The sequence below is a fragment of the Mesoplodon bidens genome (genome assembly GCF_964165515.1).
Source record: "Mesoplodon bidens genome assembly, chromosome: X".
NCBI classification, from domain to species: Eukaryota; Metazoa; Chordata; class Mammalia; order Artiodactyla; family Ziphiidae; genus Mesoplodon; species Mesoplodon bidens.
In genome coordinates, this window is record NC_138163.1 from 2,575,543 (window position 1) to 2,600,447 (window position 24,905).

Below are 24,905 nucleotides of genomic sequence, written 5' to 3' on the forward strand. Positions count from 1 at the left end.
CCCCTGCCTCACTCCAGAAAGGACTTAAGGGGGCTAGTGCAGTGAACTTCTAAGTTCTCTATACCAGAACTTCCCAACCAGTGGGCTACAAACTAGTCACAGGCTCACATGGTTGACCCCCTCAGTCTTTCTGTTGGCTGACAGAGGCTGGGGCAGGGGCTCCACCTGTGGGAAGGACATCTCGTGCTGTGAATAGCCTCATTTGTCTAATTCCAGTGTGCCATACAATAGTATCATTTTCTAACTGGGACTTTATGTGCAAAGTCATTGGGAAGCCACGGACTATGTGCTGTCCTTGCTTCCTCTAACCATGTCAACTTCATCTGTTCCCACCTCCTCTGTGCATTTCTCCTCTGTCATTTCCAGCCCAGCACTCAGGCCACATGAGTGCTGGATTTCCCCCTTCTCGGGGTTCAGGTGAAAAGATACCCGTGAATTGCCTTATTCTGAATGTTGGTACTATACCATGTACAGAGGTGAACAGAAGAAGGGAAATAAGTGACACTTAGTGCATGCTAAGTGCACAGACTTTACATACAGATTCTTACATCATGCTCACCATAGTGGCCACCATTATTAACCCCAACTGAGAAAACCCCAAGATGAGAAAACCAAGGCTCAGAAAAGTTAGACTAGATTACCCAGGTTTATGGCTATGACATGGTAGCAGCAGGATTTGAATTCAGGGAGCTCTTGCTCCAAAGCCCACACTCTCTTCAACTCACACTTGATCACAGATCTAGTCAAGTCTTCTGGTTCATCTCCTCCTTCCAGACTGAGCATCACTCCCACATTGTCTGATAGCACCAGGGCACATAGCAGGCATTTCCAGAGTGCTTCTTGACTGACCTCCTTCCTTGGGTCTGAAGGGTGCCGTATTGTTTGCCACATGACACCATCAAGATTCAACAGTAGCCCAAGTTCATCACTAACATCAGTGGATCAATGTGACCCAGTTCAGTCAAGTCTGTACTTTTCTCATTGGCTTTGATGTCTTCCAAGTGCAAACAAACAGTTTCAAAGACTAACAACTGAAAAACTAACCACTTGAAAAGCTGAAAGTTAGTACATCATAATTAGATGTGCACAAGCAATTTTAGCCCATTTAGTCTTGTGGATCAGTAATCACTTTCAAGTTACTATAATGACTTTCTTTTCTAATCCATTTTTTGCATACTTTTAAATGGTTTCTACTTTGCTGAAAACCTGTTGATACATTAGGAGCTTTTAAACTTCCCATGACAGCGCAGCACATGAGTGCAGCCCTATGTTCTACCAGCACTGGAAATAATACACTGATTTCAAAATACCAACTTGGCAGAAATCGACTGACAAGGCTTAAATCAAAACCTCTCACGAAGCATACTGTAGATGATTAGAGCACTTATCCTCTAAAATAAATACTTCAACTCCGTGTGAAATTAGAAAACAGTGAAGCCGTTTTGGAGATCATTGATATTTGAAAAATCCTTCTCTGAGTCCTTCACTAATTCCCCTGAACAAACTATTGCCGGGAGTCTTCATCATAATAGTCTTACTGACACTGCTCAAGAGAAGGCAGCATGGGGCTGTGGGTAGGACTCCCTGGGTGACACAGCATAAGGCTACCTCCCAATCTACAAAATGAGAGGGCAGTGGACAAGTCAATCCCAGATTCTATTAGACTCCAAAAATTGCTATTTTTAAATTATTATTAGGTTCAAGAATATTGTAATCAAGACAAGTGGTCCTCTAATTTTTGTGTTCATAGCCTACATTTGATTATTACAGTTTTTTGTGACACATCCTAGGGGATTAAGAGGCTCAACACAATACCAAACAAGCAAGCAGAAATTACAACACACCAAACCTCAGTGTAGGAATGCCTCTCTCTGTCTATAAAAGAATCCCCAGTCAATCACTCTACACAGTGGGTGGCCCTTCATCCCTGAGTCACGGCGAGGAGAACTGTTGGGTACCTTGCCCAGAGTCCATATTCAGAAAGCAAAGTTCTTGTAAACAGAAAAGACTCTGTTTTCCTCTGGGTCGTGTCTGCTCTTACGCTACACATGCCTGACCTTTCCTTTGAAGCAAATTGTATCACCTCTCCCTATACTGCTCATTGAGTGCAAGGGGGAGAGAGTAGAAGAGGGAATCAGAGAGGTAGCAGGAGGGGGAGGTAGGGTGACTGAGAGGAAGATTATATAGGACCTTTGGGTTTACTCTAAGTGAGAGTTTTGAGCAGAAGAGGGACATGATTTATTTATTTTTTAATTTTATTACAGTATAGTTGATTTACAATGTTGTGTTAGTTTTAGATGTACAGCAAAGTGATTCAGTTATACATATACATGTATGTATTCTTTTCCAGATTCTTTTCCCATATAGGTTAGTACAGAATATTGAGTTCCCTGTGCTATACAGTAGGTCCTTGCTGTTTATCTATTTTATATATAGTACTGTGTGCATGTTAATCCCAAACTCCTAATTTATCCCACCCCCACTGTTTCCACTTTGGTGACCATAAGTTTATTTTCTATGTCTGTCCGTCTGTTTCTGTTTCATAGATAAGTTCATTTGCGTCATTTTTTAGATTCCACATATAAGTTATATCATGTGATAATTGTCTTTCTCTGTTTGACTTACTTCACTCAGTATGATAATCTCTAGGTCCATGATTCTGCAAATGGCAATATTTCGTTCTTTTTTATGGCTGAGTAGTATTCCATTGTAGATATACCACATCTTCTTTATCCATTCCTCTGTTGATGGACACTTATGTTGCTTCCATGAGGGACATGATTCAGATTTTACTTTTAGAACGTCAGTCTGGCAGTGGGGCAGAGAACAGATCAAATGGGATGAGGGTACGGGCAGGAAGAGCAGACAGGAGGCTACTGTAGTGATGCTGGCAAGAGATGCTGCTGCTGAGTGGGACTGGGGTGGAAGCAGTGGCGAGAGTGAGAAGTGGCTATGCTTAGAAGGAAAAAGGGACAGAATTTGTTGATGGATGAGGCATGGGGTAGGAGAAAGTGATAACAAGTTAAACTCCAAGGTTTTGGCCTGAGCAACTGCTCTTTACTGAGATGCAGAAGTTGGCAAGAGGAGTGAGTTGAGGGAAGAAGACTAGGGGTTTGATTTGAGGTATCTATTGCACACCCCAGTGGCTATGCAAAGTTCACAGTCCAGTGTACAAGTCTGGGGGTCAAGGGAGAGGTCTGGACTGGAAAGGTCAATTTGGGAGGAGCACTTGTATGGTTTTTAAAGCCATGATTTTGAATAAGATCAGAAAGGCAATGAGTGTTGGGGAGGGAAGTGAGGATGCCTGCGGAATGAGTCTTATGGCCCTCTGACCTTCAGATTAGATGAGGAGGAGCTGTCAAAAGAGAGGGAGAAGTAGCAGTCGGTGTAGTAAGATGAAACAGGCTCAGACTACTGAGCCCTCAAAGCGGAGGAAGAAAATAGAGCCTGATTATTTCACGGTGTAGTAAGATGAAACAGGCTCAGACTACTGAGCCCTCGAAGCGGAGGAAGAAAATACAGCCTGATTATTTCAAAGATCTGCCTGATATATGCTGCCATAACAGAAGACATGACTCCACTGTAGGAAAAAGTCTTTCACAGTGAATGAACTTTGGTGGCACTACCAGTGATCCATGCGTTCTAAGATCAGCTGTCCTGCCCAACCACAACCCTGCCTGCCACGATCCCAGCTAGAGAGGCTGCCACCCCGGCTCTTTCTCACCTCTGAGTGCCCACGGAAGCACCAAGAAAGTGGGCAGGGATTTTAGAGTCAGCCATACCTTGACCCAAACCTCAGCTCAGCCACAAACTGGCTGTGTGGCCTTGGACAAGCTGCTTGACTTCTTCTCTGACCTTGAATTTCTTCATTTTTAAAATAGGGTATTCCTCCCAAGGTCTTGAGAGAGTATCTATGCACATATTGCTGGGCACAGAGTGAAACCTCAGAGTGTCTTATCTTATTAGGTGCTCTCTCACGAGAAAGAATAAAATTTAGTCTATTATCTGAGAAATCAGTCAGGCCACCTTGATATTACCGAAACTCAGAGAAAAATAAACGTTAAGCTACCTCCTTGGATTCTAAGATACATGGAAACACCCACTCCCATCAGCCAGCCCCACCTGCTTCTCTGCCAACCCTCCCCCACCTCTACAACCTAGGCACACGCTGTGCATGCTGGTCTCTCTCCCATTCGGCCCTCTAACCCTAACCCTCGCTGAATGCAGAGGAATGGCGAATTTCTACCCCACATCCTAAGCAATCTCTCTAAATCTTTGCTATTCAAGATGTGTTGCCCAGATCAGCAGCAGCAGCATCACCTGGGAACTTCTGGCCTGATGCCAGACGTACTGAATTGGCATTTGGAGCAGATTTTCAGGCAACTCTTATGAACACACAGTGTGAGAAGCACTGGTCTAGTTTCCCGGCACTCCTCCCTCCCTCGTTATTCTCCTCTGTCTCCTGTGACTTCTCCACATGTCCCTGCAATCTCCTGTCCTCTCCCTATCATCCAATCTCGCCTGGTGCCTTTACACCTCATCTCAGGAAAATAAACACTGAGGGAAAAGAAGATCTTAAAATCAATGGAAAAAACCAAGAAGACCAACACCCTAAAAATATGGCATAAACTAGAGAAGGAAAATAAATTGGTCAATAGACATTTGAAAAAGATGTAAACTTCACTAAAACTCAAAGAAAAAGTACAGCAAAAGTGATATATTGCATTATTTATCTATTGTTTTATAACATATTACTCCCAAACTGACTGGCTTACAGAAACAATAAATATTGGTTATCTCACAGTTTCCGTGGGTCAGGAATTTGACAGTGGCTCACCTGGGTGGTTCCGGCTCAGGGTCTCTGGGGCTGCAGTGACCTTAAAGCTTAAATGGAACTGGAGGACCTGCTTCCAAGGTGATTCGCTCACACGGCAGGCAAGTTGGGCTGGTGATTGGTAGGAGACCTCAGTTCCATACCATATGGACCTCGCATTGGGCTGCTTGAGTGTCCTCATGATGTGGTGTTGGCTTCCCTGGAACAATTAACTCAAGAGAGCAAGGCAGAAGTGGCAATGCTATTTATGACCTAGTCTCAGAAGTACCTATCTTATATATACAAAGGAATATTATGCAGCCTGGAAAAAGGAAATCCTGCCATTTGTGAGAACATGAATGAAACTGGAGGGCATTATGCTAAGTGAAATAAGCCAAACAGAGAAAGACAAATACTGCACAATCTCACTTAAATGCAGAGTCTGAAATAGCTTAATTTTTTTTTATAATCTCATCTTTTTTTTTCCATATCCCCTCCCTTTTGCATCTCCCTCCCACCCTCCCTATCCCACCCCTCCAGGCGGTCACAAAGCACCGAGCTGATCTCCCTGTGTAAATAGCTTAATTTACAGAAGCAGAAAGTAGAATGGTGGTTGCCAGGGACTGGGGGTTTGTGGAAATGAGGAGACGGTCAAAGTGTACAAGGTTTCATTTATACAGGATAAACAAGTTCTATAGATCTAATGTACAGCAATGTGACTATAGTTAACAATACTATTGATATATTGTATATTTGAAGTTTGCTAAGAGGGTAGATCTTAAGTGATCTCATCACACACACATACATACATACACACACAAGGTAACTATGTGAGGCAACAGAGGTGTTAATTAGCTTGATGGTGATGATCATACAACAATACACACAGTGTAAACACATATCAAAACATCAAACTGCACACCTTAAGTATATTCAATTTTTATGCATTAATTATACCTGAATACAGCTAGGAAAAAAAAAAGAAAACAATATTCAAAAACTAATTTAATTAAATTAAATCAAAATAAAGAAGTACTACATACCTGTCATTTCTGCAATATCCCATTGGTCTTACAGGACAACCCTATTTATGAGAGGGGACCACACAAAGGTGTGAATATCAGGCAGTTGAGGATCACTGAGGCTGTCTTGGAAGCTGGCTACCAGAGATACTTTTACCTGGTTAATACTTTGAAGTGACTTGGCATCAGCAAGAGTGGGAGAAAATGGAAACTCTCACACACTGCTGGTTGGTATTTAGCCTTAAAATGTGCAGAACCTCTGACCCAACACTTTACATTCTAGGAATCTGTCCTAAGGAAATAATTATAGACATGCAAAAAGACTTAAGTGTAAGGATATTCATCTGAGTTAATAATAGTGAGAATGTTGCAATAATTTAAATTTCCATAATAGAGAATTGGTTAAGTCAATTAGGGTACCTCATACAACGAAGTATTATGTGGAAGAATATTTAATGACATGAAAAAATATTCGTTGTGTACTGTTAGGTTTTTTTAGAGGAAGCAACAAATCAGTCACTCTATGAGCACATTGTTAAAGCATTTGTGTAACATACATAGGTAGATGATAGAAAGACTAAACTTCAGTTATGTTTTAAATGTAAGCGGTGGTTATCTCTGGTGGTGGTTTTGCTCTATATATGTATATATATTGCTTTTTGGAAATAGTAACTTTCTGCAATGAATATATATCCTCTGATAATAAGAAACAAGTGATATATTTTAAATTTTACAAAAGACTCAGCACAGGCATCACTGCCTCCCAGATGCTCCCCTTAATCCCTGGTTTTGTTGCCCTTGCCCTCCAGCCTGAGTTAGCCACTTCCTTCTCATGGGCCCAAAGCACCCTGTCCATGCCTCCTTTGGTGCACTTTCCACGTGGTACAGGCCTGCTTGTCACTACATTTAGATGGTACCATGTCTTATCCATCTCAATACTGACGTTGCCATGTACAGGGCCTGGTAAACCACAGGCACTCGGTGTGGTTGGCCCAGTGGAAGTGCATGGCATTGCTCGCCTACAGCCAAGCCAGCTGGTGTGTATGGGCTGGGTTCCATTACTCCTGGGAGGAATAAGGGTGTCGTGGATGGTGTGGGCTGAGTCAGCTGTGCTTCTGGCCCAGACCCTGGCACCTTTCTTTGGAATGGCTCCAGAATCGAGGAGCAGCTGTGGCACAGTACCTATTTTGTGGTTCTCTAGTGAGAGAACTGAACTGGTGAGATGTTATTAATCATGCTGTTTGGTTTCAAGACAGTAGACTGACCAACAAATTGAACTTGAACTTTGTTTTGCTAGCCTTTAGTTCTGTCCCAGGTTTCTGCAATTAAACGATGGCAGGCCAAGCTGAAGCAGAGATGAACTGAATTCAATTAATAACGTCTCAGAAATGCACCAAAAATAGCACATTATCCAGTATCTAAGTTGGCTCCTTTACCATCACCCATTCAAACAGATCAGATAATGCTATATATACAGGCTCTGAAATATGACTGCCCAAGTCCACCAAGGCTTCTACATTTCAAACAGTTATGAACAATTTAATTGAGATGACGAGCATTTGGGACAAGAACATATGGCAAAGTTGAGTTATAAATGTTCTTTCCTTACTGAAAACATTGGGGACATTTTAATTGGGTCTTGAATGATGTTTATACTGCCAAAAGGGAAAATGAATTATTTTTTAATTAATTAATTAATTTATTTATTTATTGGCTGCATTCGGTCTTCACTGCTGCACGTGGGCTTTCTCTAGTTGTGGCGAGGGGGGCGCTATTCTTCACTGCGGTGCGCGGGCTTCTCATTGCAGTGGCTTCTCTTGTTGCAGAGCACGGGCTCTAGGCACGCGGGCTCAGTAGTTGTGGCACGCGGGCTCAGTAGTTGTGATTCACGGGCTCTAGAGTGCAGGCTCAGTAGTTGTGGTGCATGGGCTTAGTTGCTCTGCGGCATGTGAGATCTTCCCGGACCAGGGCTCGAACCCGTATCCCCTGCATTGGCAGGCAGATTCTTAACCACTGCGCCACCAGGGAAGTCCCCAAAATTTATTATTAACGAGGAAAGGCTGTTTCAAGCTTCTAAGCTTCCTTTCTAGAATAAATGTCACAAAATTAATCAAGGACAAAAGGACCACAGATGACTCGTGCATAAGACTCAATTCCGACTGGATCCATATTAACGGCAGAGCTGGGAAGTTTCTTAACATCTGAAATGTGGAGCTGGCTAATGATAGCAGTACCCTTTTGTGGCAAACTTTCCTCAGAGGGGCCAAGTAAAAAGGTGAGTGTGGGGAGAGATGCACAGCTCAGCTCAGGAGCCCTGCCTGGGGTGCGTGCACCTGGCTAGAAGGGTTGGCTCTGCTGTGGCTCTGGTTTGCCTGGGTGATCTCAGGCCTGTCCTGAGCCAGCTCTGAGACTCTGAGCCTTCCATCACCAGAGGACTTCGGAACGGATTGAGTTTTTTTCCCAAGCTCTTCAAGGCCATGAGCTTCCTGGAAAGGTGCTCAGGGGCTGCAGATGGGTGTAGCGGGTATGGGTGGAGAGAACATCCCTCAGCCCCCCAATATACACACACACACATACATACACGTGTGTGCACTTCAGCCATGGTAGTTGTGCTCACAAAACTTCCCCATAATGACATTAAATTTTGGTAGGAAAATATGTTCTGTTAGAAAACAAAAAACGGAAGACTGTTAAGAAACTTCTGGATTCATCAAGCTCTAAGATTCTAAGATCTCTACGGCAGCTTTGTTGGTTCCATACTTAGATAAGAAGTCAGTGAAAATATGGCCAGCTAATAAGAATTTGGGTGGCAATTGTTTTTTGTTTTTTATTTTGATTTTTGGTCTTGTTTGTTTATCTTCATGTTTCTATTCCCAATTGTCAGTTGCCTTCCAGGCTCCCTTGTACAGAACCAAAACAAACTGCTCAGGTAAATGACAGCCTAACATTTTCAGATTTCTGATTCATTTGATGTTAGTCACATTTTTCCCTGCTGGGAAGATCCATATTTTCATGACAAGCGCTTCGTATTAATTTTAAAAGTGAATTCAGTGATGTCATAATTCCTCATTTTGTTCAGTCCTGAAGCAAATAAGTCATTCCCTGTAGAGAAGGGGGGGATGCATTCCACCAGAAAATTACTGTTGTTTATTATGGAAGCAGAAAGAGCAATAATATCTTCTTTTTTAGCATATTCCCCTAATTCATAATAAGGAGATTAATAAAAGATTAAGGAATAATGAGGGGATCGTTATTCTATGACGAATTATTCTTTTATTTACTGTTCATAGGTACTTGGTAAAAAAAATGTTGGACTTTGAAAAATAACAAAGTCTTTCTGAAACTTTTGTAGCTAATTCCTAATATTCGGTGGCAGTTATGGAACCTGACTTGGTCCGAGGTGGCAGTGAGGTTCACTCACTTGGGAAAAAATGTTTTCTGTAGATACAGAAAATGTTAGGCTTCTTTTAGAGCTCGCTTGAGCAGTGACCATTGGAAATGATAATAGCAAGGTTTCTGCTCACCATCTGAGTGTCAGCCTGGTAAAGCATTCTGACTTGGATGTGTCTGTCTGTCCCCAGGCCTGCAGTTAATTAATGTTGTTAGCAAACAGCTCAGGAGGTCATTGTGCTGTGGCTGGAAGGGTAATGAAATAGGTGCAGACTCCAAGGTGGTTCTATTAGAGGCTCATATTTTTAAATTGCAGTTGTTTTCTGCAGAATGTAGCCTTTGAGTGACATTTGTGAGTTCACAGAGTGGACCATGCTAGCCACAGGAGTGGATTTTCATTTTGTTTGGGTACATTTTCCAAAATCAGTTTCAAAATAAGCACCATTAATCAGCAAATAGGAGGAATACTCTCAATAAGTGCACATTGAATTCACCACCCCACCCCCTGCAGCATGCAGAACAACCTACAGGGGAACAACAGGCCGGCCTTGTCTCCGCTCACCCATGAGGGCATTAAGGCACACAGTGATTATGGGAATTAGCCAAAAGTGTCCCCTGAAACTTGTGATACGCTTTCCCTAATGTTATTGCTTGTCCATGAGACATGCCTCTTAAAAATGGAAAAAAATAAACGTGGGCCCAAATCATCTCCATCAAGTCTCATTTCCTGGGTGCTACCCACCCTTGTATTTCTGAAAATCAAGGAAAAATAGTCTCTAAGTAGAAGGTTGGACAGTCTCCTGATGCCCACTGCCACCAGAAGAAGCACCAGGTTAAATGCCCACTTGGCCCGTCACTGAAAGAACACAGGCTTGTAGCGAAGCCACAATGTTCATATAGAATGCAGGCTCCAAGTTCCCCTAAGTTCAAAGCCAGCCTTCAAAAGTCCACATAAAAGCATCCAGTATCCCTCCCACTGCTCTGTCATCCACCATACTCTATTAAGCGCTAGCTCATTCATTCTGTCATTCCTCCTCCCTAATCCCTGTTGGGGGGCATTCAACAAACATTCATTACATGTCTGTTGTGTGCTAGGTGCTATGTTTCCAAATGCTGAAAAGTTTCTAAATAAAATAAAAAGTGATTGTCAAAACAAGCATTTTCTTCTTCAGGATATTGTTTCAACTCAAGATACCCCATCATCCTGCCACACCTTCCTACCCAGACTTACCTTGCCCTCGTCTCCCACGGTTCAGATTGGCTGGGCTCCCTCCTATTCTTTCAATATGCCACGTCCATGCACTGTTAACTAAAAAACCCTATACCCACCCCACCACCACCGCCACCAAGCAGCCATGATTACATCCATGTTTCAAGAAGCTCACTGGCACCCAAGCCAAAGGGTACCAACACTGGGCATCTCAGTGGATCAGAAAATGTCTCCTCATATTGGGCCAAAATCTACCTTCCCTGACCCATTTACACAACCCAGGACACGGAGATGCTGGTTATCAATACTGTTAGCAGGAAAACTTGTCAAAGAGGTAAGCAAGGGAAAGTTTTCTTTGTTTGTGTGTTTGTTTTCCTTGTTCTTTCTTTTCCTTTCTATATAGCTCACATTTAAATTACTTGCTGGAGGAGGAATATAAATGAGACTCAGTCGGACCTCATGAGTCATCGTTTCAGTGGGAAACAAAGCAGCCTTGCTTCAAAAAGCAATTTAATTAATTTTGTTATGTGCTGTGGAAATAAGCTTTTAGAGATGATTCAAAACACGTGAAATTGTCTAAAAATAAGTGAACAACGCAATTACTGTCTGCTTTTTTGGTGTGGGAATATTAAAATAATAGGAAGATATTTTAAAGTGTAAAATAACAAAGTTTTCATGTAATATTAAAAGAGGAAAAAAACAAAGTGGATTCGCAGGTCCTCCAACTGGCAGGTAGCCTAAACAATAAAATGTTTGCTCAAGTTGTTTTCCAGGAACTTGGAGTCAACTGTGTCTAGTTGGAGCTGAGCAGGTTAAGACTGGGCAGGACCACTGACCCTCCAGCTGGGACCTTTTGTCGTCAGAGGGCTGAAAATTCTACCCTTAGACCCTAGTAAGTGCCTCCATTTTTGAACATGCAGAGGCCTGGAGCTTAGTTACATCTGCCCAGAAGGACAATTTCCACACTTTTTTCCAATCACCTTTCCCCTTGCTCCCCATGCGTCAGACCACCCTGCTTCTTTATTCTGCATCCCAAAAATACCCCAAGCCCCTTGCCTTCAGGGAGGTGGATCTGAGACTTGCTCTCCCATCTCCTCGCTTGGCTTCCTTGCGAATAAACCCTGTCTTCGCTGCAAACCTCGGTGTCAGCGTTTTGGCTTGCTGCGTGTCTGGGCAAAATGAACCTGTTTTGGTAACAGCTCTATTTCTTCCAAGTAGAAAAATATCACTCTGAGTTATAGCTCTTTTAAGCAAAAACACTGCCTCTGCTTTATTTTCTCACCTCTATTACTTGAAAATATGACATTATGACATTGAATATGTCATGAATATGACAAAATATGACATTGAAGATATGACAATAAAACAAGACATTGAGACTTGCTCCTGACCTCTACATCAAAACTGCATCTGCCGCATCTCCTGGAATGACACCCAGTTGTCCCAGCCAGAAACCTGGGGGTCCTGCTTAATTCAATTATTTCCCCCAAGATCCAGTCCATTGGCTTGTCCTTCAAAATATATCCAGAATCCAACCACCTTCATTCTGTGAAAGGTCCCTGGGTCCAAGGCCCCATCATTTTATCATTTCTCTCCTGGACGATGGCACTGGCCACTGGCCTCCTAAGTGGTCTCCCCACATCCTCTCTTGCCCCTTCTAATCCAATCTTTTCATTTTTAACTTTATACTTGGAGCAGGTACTGTTGTCTGTTTGCTGCTCTATCCCTTCCCCCCTCCTAACTAAAGCCTTCTCTACACTCAGAAGATCTGACTACTTCTTCCCTCAGCCCCAGGATAGCCATGTGACCCACTTCTGACCAGTGGGATTTAAGGTGGAATCTGCTAGAAAGTTTCTGGGAAAGAATATCCTCCCTGTTAAAAAAGTGAGAGACACATGAGGCAATACCACCACCCCTCCCAACCAACCCACCTCAACCTTTGGACATTGTCATGTGATACGTGATGTTTGGACCATTTCATTAAAAGGCAGGGGTCAGCAAACTCTTAAAGGGCCAGACAGTAGATAGTTTAGGCTTTGCAGTCTATCTCTGTCTCAACTCAGCTCTGCCCTTGGTATGCAAGAGCAGCCATAACCAACACGTAAACGAATGGGCATGGCTGTGTGCCAATAAAACTTTATTAATAGACATTGAAGTTGGAACTTCTTACAATTTTCACAAACCCAGAAATTCTTCTTTTGAATTTTTTCAACCACTTAAAAAAGTAAAAACTATTCTCAGCTCATGGGTCATATAAAAACAAGAGCAGGGACTTCCCTGGTGGTGCAGTTGTTAAGAATCTGTCTGCTGGGCTTCCCTGGTGGCGCAGTGGTTGAGAGTCCGCCTGCCGATGCAGGGGACGCGGGTTCGTGCCCCAGTCCAGGAAGATCCCACATGCCCCGGAGCGGCCGGGCCCGTGAGCCATGGCCGCTGAGCCTGCGCGTCCAGAGCCTGTGCTCCGCAACGGGAGAGGCCACAACAGTGAGAGGCCCGCATACCGCAAAAAAAAAAGTATCTGTCTGCGAATGCAGGGGACACAGGTTCGAGCCCTGGTCCGGGAAGATCCCACATGCCGCAGAGCAACTAAGCCTGTGAGCCACAACTACTGACCCCGCATGCCACAACTACTGAAGCCTGCGTGCCTAGAGCCCGTGCTCTGCAACAAGAGAAGCCACCGCAATGAGAAACCCCCGCACCGCAACAAAGAGTAGCCCCCGCTCGCCACAACTAGAGAAAGCCCGCACGCAGCATTGAAGACCCAATGCAGCCAAAAATTAATTAATTAATTTTTTTTAAAAGTGATGATATCATTAGATGTTTAAAAAAAAAAAAAAAGGGCAGGCCAGATTTGGCCCACAGCAGGCTGTAGTTTGTCAATGCTTAATGGGATAATTAAAAATCTATTCTTAGGTCTCTTTCTTATTCTCTTACTTGCAGCCAAGAGTACAATAGTTGATACAATAGTATTTTTCTTTTCTTTGTTCTACTATAAATTTGAATTTTGAAATATTTCAAGCACAGAAAATAATACAACAGACACCTGTGTCCCCATTATCCAGATTTCACTGATGTTAACATTTTACTTTTTATTTTTATTTATTTATTTTTATAATTTTTTGTTATTATCTAACTTTAACAAAAATTTTATTGGAGTATAGTTGATTTACAATGTTGTGTTAGTTTCTGCTGTACAGCAAAGTGAATCAGTTATACATATACATATATCCACACGTTTTTTAGATTCTTTTCCCATATAGGTCATTACAGAGTATTGAGTAGAGTTCCCTGTGCTATATAGCAGGTCCTTACTAGTTATCTATTTTATATATAGTAGTGTGTATATGACAAATATCATATGATATCGCTTATATGTGGAATCTAAAAAATGGTATAAATGAACTTATTTACAAGACGTATAGAGTCACAGACATAGAAAACAAACTTATGGTTGCCAAGAGGGAAGGGGGGGAGGAGTAAATTGGGAAATTGGGATTGACATATACTTTTTTCAAATAAATAAAGCCTTACCAAACAGCAGAAGGCCAAACCCTGCTCCCTTCCCCTCCCACTACAGAGGCACCCAATAGCTGAGGTAGGTGTGTGCTCTTCTATTCACCCTATGCACTTGCTTATCCACAAACAATATGCCTTATTGTGTGTTTTTAAACTTCACATAAGTGGTATTGCACTCTACGTAGCCTATTTTCAACTTCCCTTCTCCCCCTCAATATTAGCCATGTTGATACATGTGGAGTTGGTTCCTTCACTTTTGCCATTCTATGAATAAGTCACAATTCATCCAGCAGTTCCCCAGCTTGGGGGGAAGTTGGTCATTAGTCTATGATTTTCCTTGCACTCAAGGAGACTTATATGGGGGTGTTCACTGCAGCAGAGTTGTATCAGCAAAATAATGGAAACTAGCAAAGTATCCCGACACTTCTCCCCACTGTTGGTAAGGGAGCTTTCTAACAGCATGGGTTTGATCATGTCCTTCTCCTGCTAAAAAACCTTTCGCTGGTTCCCTGTTGCCCAATCTCATGACCCTTAGACCTGTGCTTCTGCCCCTACTCTCTGTCCTTGAAGATCTGCAGCTCTGTTCCAGCCATATTGAACTCCCTTCCACCCCTGGGCCTTGGCACATGCTTTTCCTTTGGGCAAGCATGGCGCTCACAAGGCCCTCTGTGTCCTGAGCCTGCCACCTCCCCAAACCCCACACCCTCTTCCCCTTTCCCACCCTGATACACCACCTCCTGCTCTGCACTGTCCCTGACATGCCCTCCTCCCAGCACCTCTAAACATGGAGTATCCCTACTTCCTTGCCACTTCCCCTCTCCAATCTGGGAGCTACTTGCATTCAGGAACCATGTCTTTCATGCCTCTCTGGACCTCACCTCTGATCTGGCAAATGGAGGTTACTCACTAAATATATTTGATGAATTAATATCTGAATGAATGAATAAAAAGTCTGATCTCTATGGCATTAGCCCCCAGAAAAATGAATTCAAGAATTACACAGACTAGGATGTGTATGACAGAATGCAATCTAACTGACTCTCCCCCATGGATATTTGAAACCAGTAAATACTGCTATTTATAGCCTTTGAAGCTTCACTTTGCTTGATGATTCAACCAATTACTGAATTGCCCTAAGTTTTCTTAAAATTCATTTAAAACGATTTGGAAACATAAACAATCGACTCAGTTATCTACTTTCAGCTCAGGCAGGCTTCTTGTGAAAGTATGTAAATTTTTAGGAAGAAGAAAATCCATATCTACTAGGAAGTGAATTTACAAAAAGGATGACCAGAGACTAACTAGTAACCTAACCCAGGGATAAAAGAGTTAATATAGCCTCCAAAAGGTGAAAATCGGCCCCTTATTCACCAGAAGGATCTGTTCCAATGATTACACATTAGTGATTTTATTTCCACTACTTTGAGGAAAAGATTTTCTTAGTACCTTATGCCAAAGCAGAAGTCTATACATGGTGTTCCGTGAAGTTATGACACTAAATTTCTTGTGTCTCTTGTGGAAGTCAATCTTACTGACTTACAAGCACATCATGAATCTAAAAGCATCTTGCTTACTAGAGACCAAGAGGCACCATAGAAAGGACTTTTTAAAATATCTTAATTTACCCTCTTTGAATTCCAGACCTTATATGCTGGGACCACTTGGAAAAGCAATGCTTCTAAATATACTATAGACTTCTCAAGCAGATGGCACAGAATATCATTTAACACTCTCCTGAACACTCAACATTATCCCCAGGGGCTCCGATTCAGAGGGGCTACTGAGAAACCAAGGGGCTGGCCTGGGAGCTGGAGAATTAAAGTGTTGCCTCAGCTTTTCCATGGCTTGCTGTGTGACCTTCAGCAAGCTACTTCCCCTTTCTGGGCCTCAAATGCACATGAAGAGTGAGACTGGATGATCGATCGTGAGATGGTTGCTTCCAGTTGTGTGAGGTATTTATCAAATTTTCAAGTACGCACAATTCTCTGTTAGTATTTTACAAGATGAATATAAGCAGCTACGCCCAATGCCTTCCAGAATTTGGTAGGCTAGAGAAGTGTGGATTAAATTAAGTGCAAATGATAATTATTATACTTATTAAATATTGCCTTGACATATAATTGAATAAGACCAGGGTATGTTGAAGTAATAAGCAAACTGTGTCTAATGACAAGGCCTTACTTTTAATACCCAAACTCCTGATGTGCTCCCTTCGTAAGTGGAAGACAATAATTTCAACACTTTTGCCATCGAGTATCCAATTCTACAAGTGCAGACACACAATTAACATACATGCATAAAGGGCTCTGCATCCACAAACTATGTATGAAAACTAGTCCAGAGTGCAAAACAAGCCCCCTAAGCCCCTTCAAATTACAGAGGCAATGACAATTAACAACTGATTTGGTGAAAAATTATTTCGTGCATTCAAAGCCTAAATTACAGACAGAAGGGGAGAGCATCAACAAAATAATATGGTTGGGCTAGATTGAATCCACAGGACATATTATACAAGAGGCCCTTAACCAGCTGGGCAAAGGATGGGCTTTCTCACCTGGTGAAGTTAATAAAAGACCCTTTGACCAAGATTTCCAGGACAAAGCTCTGCTAATTTTCTCTAGAAGAATCTGCTCCAGTGGTGAGTCACTGCCCTTTTACTGGCATTATTCTAATGATATGAAGTAGAAGAAAAGGTCACAATTTAGATCAATGCCATCTTTGGATGACAAAGTGGGTGAGTCACCAAATGAAATTAATGCTGAAGTGTGGTTACCATTTTTGCTGTATATACTCTCCCCTGATACACTCTATGTACAACGCATTCAATGAGGTATTTCAGAAGAGCTGGTTGCTAGGTTTCAGCCTCATTCAAAGCTCTTCACTTCAGCACAGAACAGAAATATGGAAAAATTTCAAGATGATAATATAAAATTTACCATGAGGCAATCAAGGGGCTCAGATGTCTCTATATTGACAGGGGCCATTATAGTGACTGACTTAAAATACAAAAGAAGAAGAAAGCCGTAGTTGAATCTTAGACATCACCCTTACTTTATAGAAGACACTGAGATTCAGAAAGGGAAGTGACTTGCCTAAATTGAAACATTTGGTGGCAAGATGGAACCAGAACTCAGATCTTCTGTCTCCTTGACCAATGCACCCCTCCCCAAATCGGGCATTCTTAATTTACACAGTTGACCCTTGAACGACGCACGTTTGAACTGCACAGGTCCACTTACACACAAATATTCTTCAATAGTGGATATTACATTACTGCATGGTCCATGGGTTAACCCTCATGTTGTTCAAGAGTCAGCTGTATATATTTAGTTAGTAGACTTTAGATTTTACAAACCATTTCTTACTACTGGTAATGTGAAGCAACAGCGAAATGAACAAGATGACTTTAAAAAAAAGGGTTTGAAAAGTTTGTCAGGTTATTTATCTTTATTAAAGCATTTGTTATAAAGATGTGTGTTAACACCTCACTAAAGAAGATATATACAAGCAGAAAACAAACACATGGAAAGCTCAATATCGTATGTCATTAGGGAACTGCAAACTAAAACAACAACGAGATACCACTGCACACTTATTAGAAGGGCCAAAATCTAAAACACGGACAACACCAAATGCTAGGGAGGCAGTGGAGGAACAGGAATTCTCATTCATTGCTGGTGGAAGTGCAAAATGGTACATCCACTCTGGAAGACAGTTTCTTACAAAACTAAACATACTCTTACCATACAATCCAGCAATCACACACCTTTGTATTTACCCAAAGGCGCTGAAAACTGAACTCCACACAAAACATGCACACAGGTTTATAGCAGCCTTATTCGTAATTGGCGAAACTTGGAAGCAACCAAGATGTCCTTCAATGGGTGAATGTACAAACTGTGGTCCATCCAGATAATGGAATATTATTTAGCATTAAAAAAATGAGTTTTCAAGCCATGAAAAGACATGCAGTACTCTTCAATGCATATTGCTAAGTGAAAGAAGCCAATTTGAAAAGGCTATATAATGTATCATTCCAACAATATAACATTCTGGAAAAGGCAAAACTATGCAGATAGTTAAAAGACCAGTAGTTGCCAGGGGTTGGGGTCGGGGGGGGGGCAGAGGGAGGAAGGATGAATAGGTAGAGTACAGGGGCGGTTTTAAAGCAGTGAAACTATTCTGTATGATAATAGTGGATCCTCGTCATTATACGTTTGTCCAAAATGATAGAAGGTACAACACCAAGAGTGAACCCTAATGTAAACTACGGACTTTGGGTGTGGGTTCATTGCTTATACCGAGTGTACCATTGGGCCAGTTTACAAGGGACAGTCAGATGGATTCTCAGAAAATTCACTAAACATTCTTTGGAACATGAAAGATCATGACTTTACCCCAAAGAAGTTGATATTTAGTACAGAGAGAAGATCTCTTTAAGCATCAACAACCACATGGCATATTCATAATGAAAATAATTAAAGATTCAACATACCAATGCTTATTTTGTTAAAACAATTAAATACATTTTAACGTGTGATCAGGATTCAGGAAGTTTAATTTTTAAACCCACTGTGCTAACAGAAAGAACACACACCTTCTAGAATGAAAACTACATCTATCTCTGACATACGAAGAACCATGTGTTCAAACGATATCAAATATGAATAATGTGCATTCTGTAGCAAACACTGTGTTGAGGGCAGATATGAGGCCTAATTCTTCACAGGGCTGCACCTGCCCCCAGGACTCCCCCTCCATGGCAGATCCAGCTGCCTCAGGGACTCAAGGAAATGGGAAGCATATATAAATGTCAAACTCACTGGAAAGAATTCTTACAAGGCACATAATATGGAATGACATTCATTCACCCAACATACGCACTGGACAACTACTCTGTGTCAGGCACAGGGCAGGGCACTGGGCAGAGTGTGAGCAAAATTGGTTGCTGTGGTTTCTGCCTGCGTGGAAATGCACGGAACACTAGAGCTCACCCAAGCAGACACTGGGGGTGGGAGTCAGGCCCGTTGAAAAGGAAAGAGTGCAGCTCCCCTTGAACTCTCTTAAGCTCGCCACTGGGAGGCTGGTGTTTTGAGAAGCCTCTTCCAGCTTCTGGTGGCTGCAGACTTCCTTGGCTTGCGGCCACATCACTCCAGTCTCTGCCTCTGTCTTCACATGGCTTTCTCCCTTGTGTGGGTCTGTTTTAAACTCCCTCTGCCTCCCTCTTATAAGGATACATGAGATTGCATTTAGGTTATCAGGGATTAGCAAAGATTATCCCACCAGGATAATCCAGATAAACTCCCCCTCTCAAGATCCTAAATTTAATCACATCTTTCCTCATACAAGGTAAGATCCACTCTTTTGCCATTCACAGATTCTAGGAATTAGTAAGTGAATATATCTTTGGGGTGCCTGTGTGATAACGTTGGGCCCACCCAGACAATCCACGATACTCTCCCCCTCTTAAGGTCAGCTAAATAGCAACCTTCATTTCATCTTTACCTTTAACTCCCCATTGCCAGGTCTGGTAACATACTCACAGGTTCCAGGGATTAACACGTGAACATTTTGGGGGAGTCATTATTCTGCCCACCACAGATACAGCATAATTGTTACGGGCTGAAATGTGTTCCCCCAAAATTCGAATGTTGAAGTCTTAACCCCCAGTACCTCAGAATGTGACTGGATTTGGAGATAGGGTTTTTAAAGAGATAATTAAGCTAAAATGAGGTCAATAGGACAGGCTCTAATCCAATATGGCTGGTGTCCTTGTTAAGAAGAGACCGGGACACAGACACCCACCGAGGGAAGACCATGTGAAGACAGCCATCTATAAGTCAAGGAGAGAGATCTCAGAAGGAACCAACCCTCTTAACAGCTGGATCTCTGCCTTCTAGCTTCCAGAACTTTGAAAAGATACATTTCCAATTGTTTAAGCTGCCCAGTCTGTGGTGCCTTGTTATGGTAGCCTGAGCAAACTAATACAGTTATCAAATCAAGGGAGCTCCTCTCCCATCATATTCACAGGTTTCATCCATATTCAAGGGGAAGGGACTGTACAAGCATGTATATAGGGAATGGGGTTCTTGGGGGTATCTTACAATCCTGCCTTCCACAGGGGGCCTTACCCACCAGCCCTTTTTGCCAAGTCAGTCAGAAGAACTCATTTAACTTCTCTTGCTCATTCCATTTTACCGAGCTTTCTATTCCTTTCCCACTCACCTATTTTTTTAAATTTATTTTCTTGATCACTCAACTTTATTAATCTTAAATTCTAGTTGGTTCAAGGTGGGCTGGGATGGAAGAGTGAGCAAAGAGTGGAGGATGAGAACTGTGTCTCTAGCTAAGAGCAGCAGAAATACTAGGAAAAAAGGCACAGTGCTCTCAATCTGTCCTGCATCCAATATTTTTCGGAAAGAAATGGAATATAGAAATGTGAACAGACTTCATTTTTCACAGCCCCAAAACATTTTCATTTTCTATTGTGAGTCTTTTTAAAATAACAAAGTCTGGCTATGCCACATACGTTTTTCTTTAAAATACATATTTGTATAGTTTGCACATAGCTGAGAAAATCAGATTCTGTTTCTACTCTCATTCTTTCTGCTTTTGTGCATGTTAACTGGCCAGAGCTGAACTTGATGATGTTACCGATAATTGCAGAATCACATAGTAGAGCACTGGAGAGTATTCCTAGACCAGGATGTCTGGCCGCCTCTCGCCACTGTTGTCTTTGGGACATGTCTTCAGCAGGATCCCAGCTGAACAATTGCAATTGCTACCTTCCATGAGAATTCGTTGAACAGGAAAATCCTGGTGCTACAGCCATGAAGAGCACATCCAGCACACCCACACACTTTGCTCGTTTGCAGGCATAAAGCATGCCCCCTATGTGTACCTGTGTTTCCGAAGAAACACAGATGCAGTGCTGAAGGGTGGGAGTGGGGAGTGATTGAGAAAGAGGGTGTGTTTTAGGGCTTCAGAGCAGAGTGCAGACCCTGGGAACAGAGCCACAGATACCGAGGGGAGAAAGAATTTGATGACCCTCCAACTGTTTCAGGCTTCTTCCCGAGGCAGAGCTGACCAAATTTCGTAGTGGGACTGTATTGGTATCTTGCCACCTACTAGGGCCAAGCCCTCATGCAGCTGTAAAGTCCTCCGGAAGACGGTCCCGCCCCAGGCCCTGCCCTGTCCTGACCCCCAAGTGCATGCCTCTCACACCTCCATTCATATCTATGTGTATGTCCATATCCACAGCCATATCCATATGCACGCCCTCAGCCATATCCGAATCTATTGTACATATACGTGTATATACTGCACATTGCCTCATCCAGTTAACAAATCAGTTGAGCCCTGCAGCAAACATTGCTGGGAGCCTTACCAGCATCTAACCCCTCCCCCAGGGGTGGGCACTGAGTGGCCTGAGTTAACCAGTATAACCCCCAAGTGATTGGCTTGGGACTGGGCACTTGTCCAGGCATAAACCCACCAATGCTTGGCACTGCGTGGCCAAAGTGATTGTTTCACCGGTGGGCACATAAACTGAGTTACTCCAGAGTAAAAAGCCCAGGGGGGTTGTTCGGTGGTTGGATGACTGTCTGTGGTGTGCTGATGAAGCCCAGGAATGGCTGCAGTCATTTTGTCCTCGTGAGGGAAGGAAGCCTGAGGATGTTACCAACACACTGAGAAGGACATGCAGGGAGAATCGCAGAGAGATGGAGCAGGCACCCTAATTAACTGTGCGAATGGACTAACCCCAACTCTGGCCTTTTGCATCGTTTGAACAGCATTTTCTGTTACTTGCAGTTAACCAAGAACATCCTTATAAAAACTAGTGCTAGGCCCTGGGGATTCAGTGGTGAATAAGCCAGTGCCTACTCTCTGGAGCTTATGCTTTCATGGAGGAAGGCAGATAATAAACAAATAAGATCATTTCAATCAATGTTCTGTGTTATGAGAGTGATGTGGGACTTGCGACTTTCGATTAGGAGGCCTCTCCGGGGAGGTGACTTGAGAGTTGAGACCTGAAGGGTGAGAAGGAGCCAGGGGAGAGGGAAGATCTAAGGGAGAGGGAAGAGCCCATGCAAAGCTGTGTGGTGGGAGTGGTCATGGGAGATCTGGGGAAGGGAAAGCAGGCTGCCCAATGCTGAGCAAGGGGGAGCGAATGAAACAAAGGGAGGGGGCCTTGCTTGTAGGCTGTGTACGCGGGCCTCTCACTGTTGTGGCCTCTCCCGTTGTGGAGCACAGGCTCCGGACGCGCAGGCTCAGCAGCCATGGCTCACGGGCCCAGCCGCTCCGTGGCATGTGGGATCTTCCCGGACTGGGGCACGAACCCGTGTCCCCTGCATCGGCAGGCGGACTCTCAACCACTGCACCACCAGGGAAGCCCTAGATCGAAGATTTTTTAAAGGAAGAAACCTTCTAGCTGCTTTGTGGAGAAATGACTAGTTAGAGGAGTGAAGCTGGTCCAGACCCAGGCAGTAGCAGGGAAGATGGTGAGAAGCAGAAAGATACAGGGACTTTCATCTCTAGCATGCATTCCCTCAGGGTAGCCGGATGCTCCTTTGAAGGGACGCATCACGTGAGTCGCCAGGATGTGAGCTGCTCTCCACCCAAATCCTGTATTTTCTAAGAGGATTAACCTAAATGCATCTTTAATGGGCAAAACAGCAGGGTGTGCGTGAAATGAAGTGGAAAGATGTCAGCAATGCGAGGAAAAATATTTCAGGGCAGGGGAGTCATACGATTAATGGAGTAGATATGCCTAGGAAACCCTTCTGGTTTTCTCCACTACTTCCTTTACTGTTCAGACCAAATTCACTTGAACTCCTGGGTTAGGTTTTGCCTCTCTCCGAAGACCACAGTGGTGAGGATTCCAAATAAGATGAAGGCATCAGAGGAGCAGCAGTGGCCATTTCTTGGCACACCTAAGCTGTCTCCAAGTGGGCTGTTTCCTGTACTACAGTTTTCAGTTAACATAATTCATTAATAGTGAAGCAAAGTCAATATGGATGGTCAAGGAGCCCGTAAATTCTGATTTTAAACTAAACCTTCAATATAGCATTACACAGGACTCTACCTTTGCCTAATAAAGTGCCTGCCATTTCAGGCCTGCTTTATACAAACATCTTCAAGTCCAGCATTAAAAATATCCATGTATAATTCTCCATCTCTAGCAGTGGTTCTCAAACCGGCTGCATCAGAGCACACCCTGTTATAAATATGTATTTCCAGGCCCCACCGCCCCAAGGTTCTGACTCAGGTTTGGGTTACTTCTGGGCACTAAATCCCACAAGGTGACTCCAGTGGTTTCTGCATTGTCATTACCTGTCTCCTGAGTTCCCTGGACATTTCACGATCTGTACTTTTGTATATAAATACAATCGTATGTAACCTGTACATTTTGTTACTAAGATGCCTCAAATCTTTTTTTGGGGAGTGGATATTATTTATTAATGAGAACTAGCTGGAACCCTCCAAAGTGCAGCAAGGAGCTGGAATGAGTACAGCTGACCCTTGAACCAGCGGGGATTAGGGACACTGACCCTCCCCACAGTGGGAGATCCTCTAACTCCACACTCCCCATCTGCGGTTCCCCATCTGCAGCTTCAACTGACCAGATTGTGTAGCACTGTAGTATTCACTACTGAGAAAATCTGTGAATAAGTGGACCCATGCAGTTCAAACCCCTGTTGTTCAAGGGTCAACTGTACAATCCACAAGTGGCCTAGAGGACAGAGGAAACAGGGCACTGGCATGAGGGAGCGGTATGCTGGACATTGCCAGGAACTGACTATCCCTGTCTAATTAGCCACAGGTATTTCCCACCCTCACTCCTTCAGTGGTATTTGAAGCCCATTCGCCCCCAAATGATTTTTTTTAAGGTACAAGGCAAGGAACTGCGTTCTTTTCCCCACTGCTACCTACACCAATTCTAACGGGCCCAGCACAGCCCTTCCTGTCTCAGCATCCCTCACAGCCCCCACCCATTTGAGCATCTCTGGCCTGCACTTACTGCATAAAAGCTTACCCTTGACAGCACTATTCATATTCTATACAGTATAAACAGAGAGGCAAACAAATGTAAAAAAAAATGAAGAGGTTAATAAACTTAACTATTAATTTAATCAGGAGACATCAAAGTGTAATTACGAACACTTTTTTAATGACAACAGATGGTAAATTTATACAAGTTACAGGTTAGAATATAATGAATACAAAAGCCATCCAGATAACAGTTAGAAAAACATCACTCGCAAAAGTAAATCTGATTCAAGTGGGCAAAGAACTCAAGCCCCCCATTTTGATAATTACACGCAGCTTTCAAGGTAGCGCATCTAAAATCTGCCCCTTGTCAGGGCGCTATTCAAGACTACAAGCATATTCAGTGACTCTAGCAACTTCAAAGATTCTAACACTTTTAGCATCAAGGTCAAAAGAAATCTCCTAACAGGTTCACTATGCAAAAAAAACGAGAAAATGTGAACGTTTTCTGCAAACTGTAAGGTGCTGTGCAGATGTTAGCTATTGCTATTATTACTGTTCAGTGAGATTTCACTGAACTTGAGAAAAAGGAAGACTAGTCTGTAACTGACAAGTATGACCTATAGAACATCTTCAAAGGAACGCAGATATTACTTTCAAGCACACGTAGCAACAAAACAGGCGAGGAAAGTGTGGCCAGGAGTGATGGTAAGTTGAGGAATTCCAGAGTACTTTAATGAATATATAAAGGCTTAATCTGTTCACAGGTTACACGTAATATTTATCGTTAGGTTCCCACAGTCCCTGAAAATAATTTATTTTCTCAGGTGACCCTTCCCCCTACAAAAAGGAAAGAGAAATCTTGTCAAGTTGTGAGTGTGCTGCTTCAGGCCAGCTCTTGCAAACACTATCTTAAATGGAAGAGCAGAGGCTGCATGAATCAACTTGTACCATAGGCAAACCATTT

The 24,905-nt window shown here is 42.9% G+C and overlaps 1 protein-coding gene across 2 annotated transcripts in view; it reads right to left on the bottom strand.

Moving 5' to 3' along the window:
• Positions 1-24,905, bottom strand: part of VMA21 (vacuolar ATPase assembly factor VMA21) — a 73,984-nt gene that overhangs the window by 37,903 nt on the left and 11,176 nt on the right. The gene's annotated exons all lie outside the window — the stretch shown is intronic.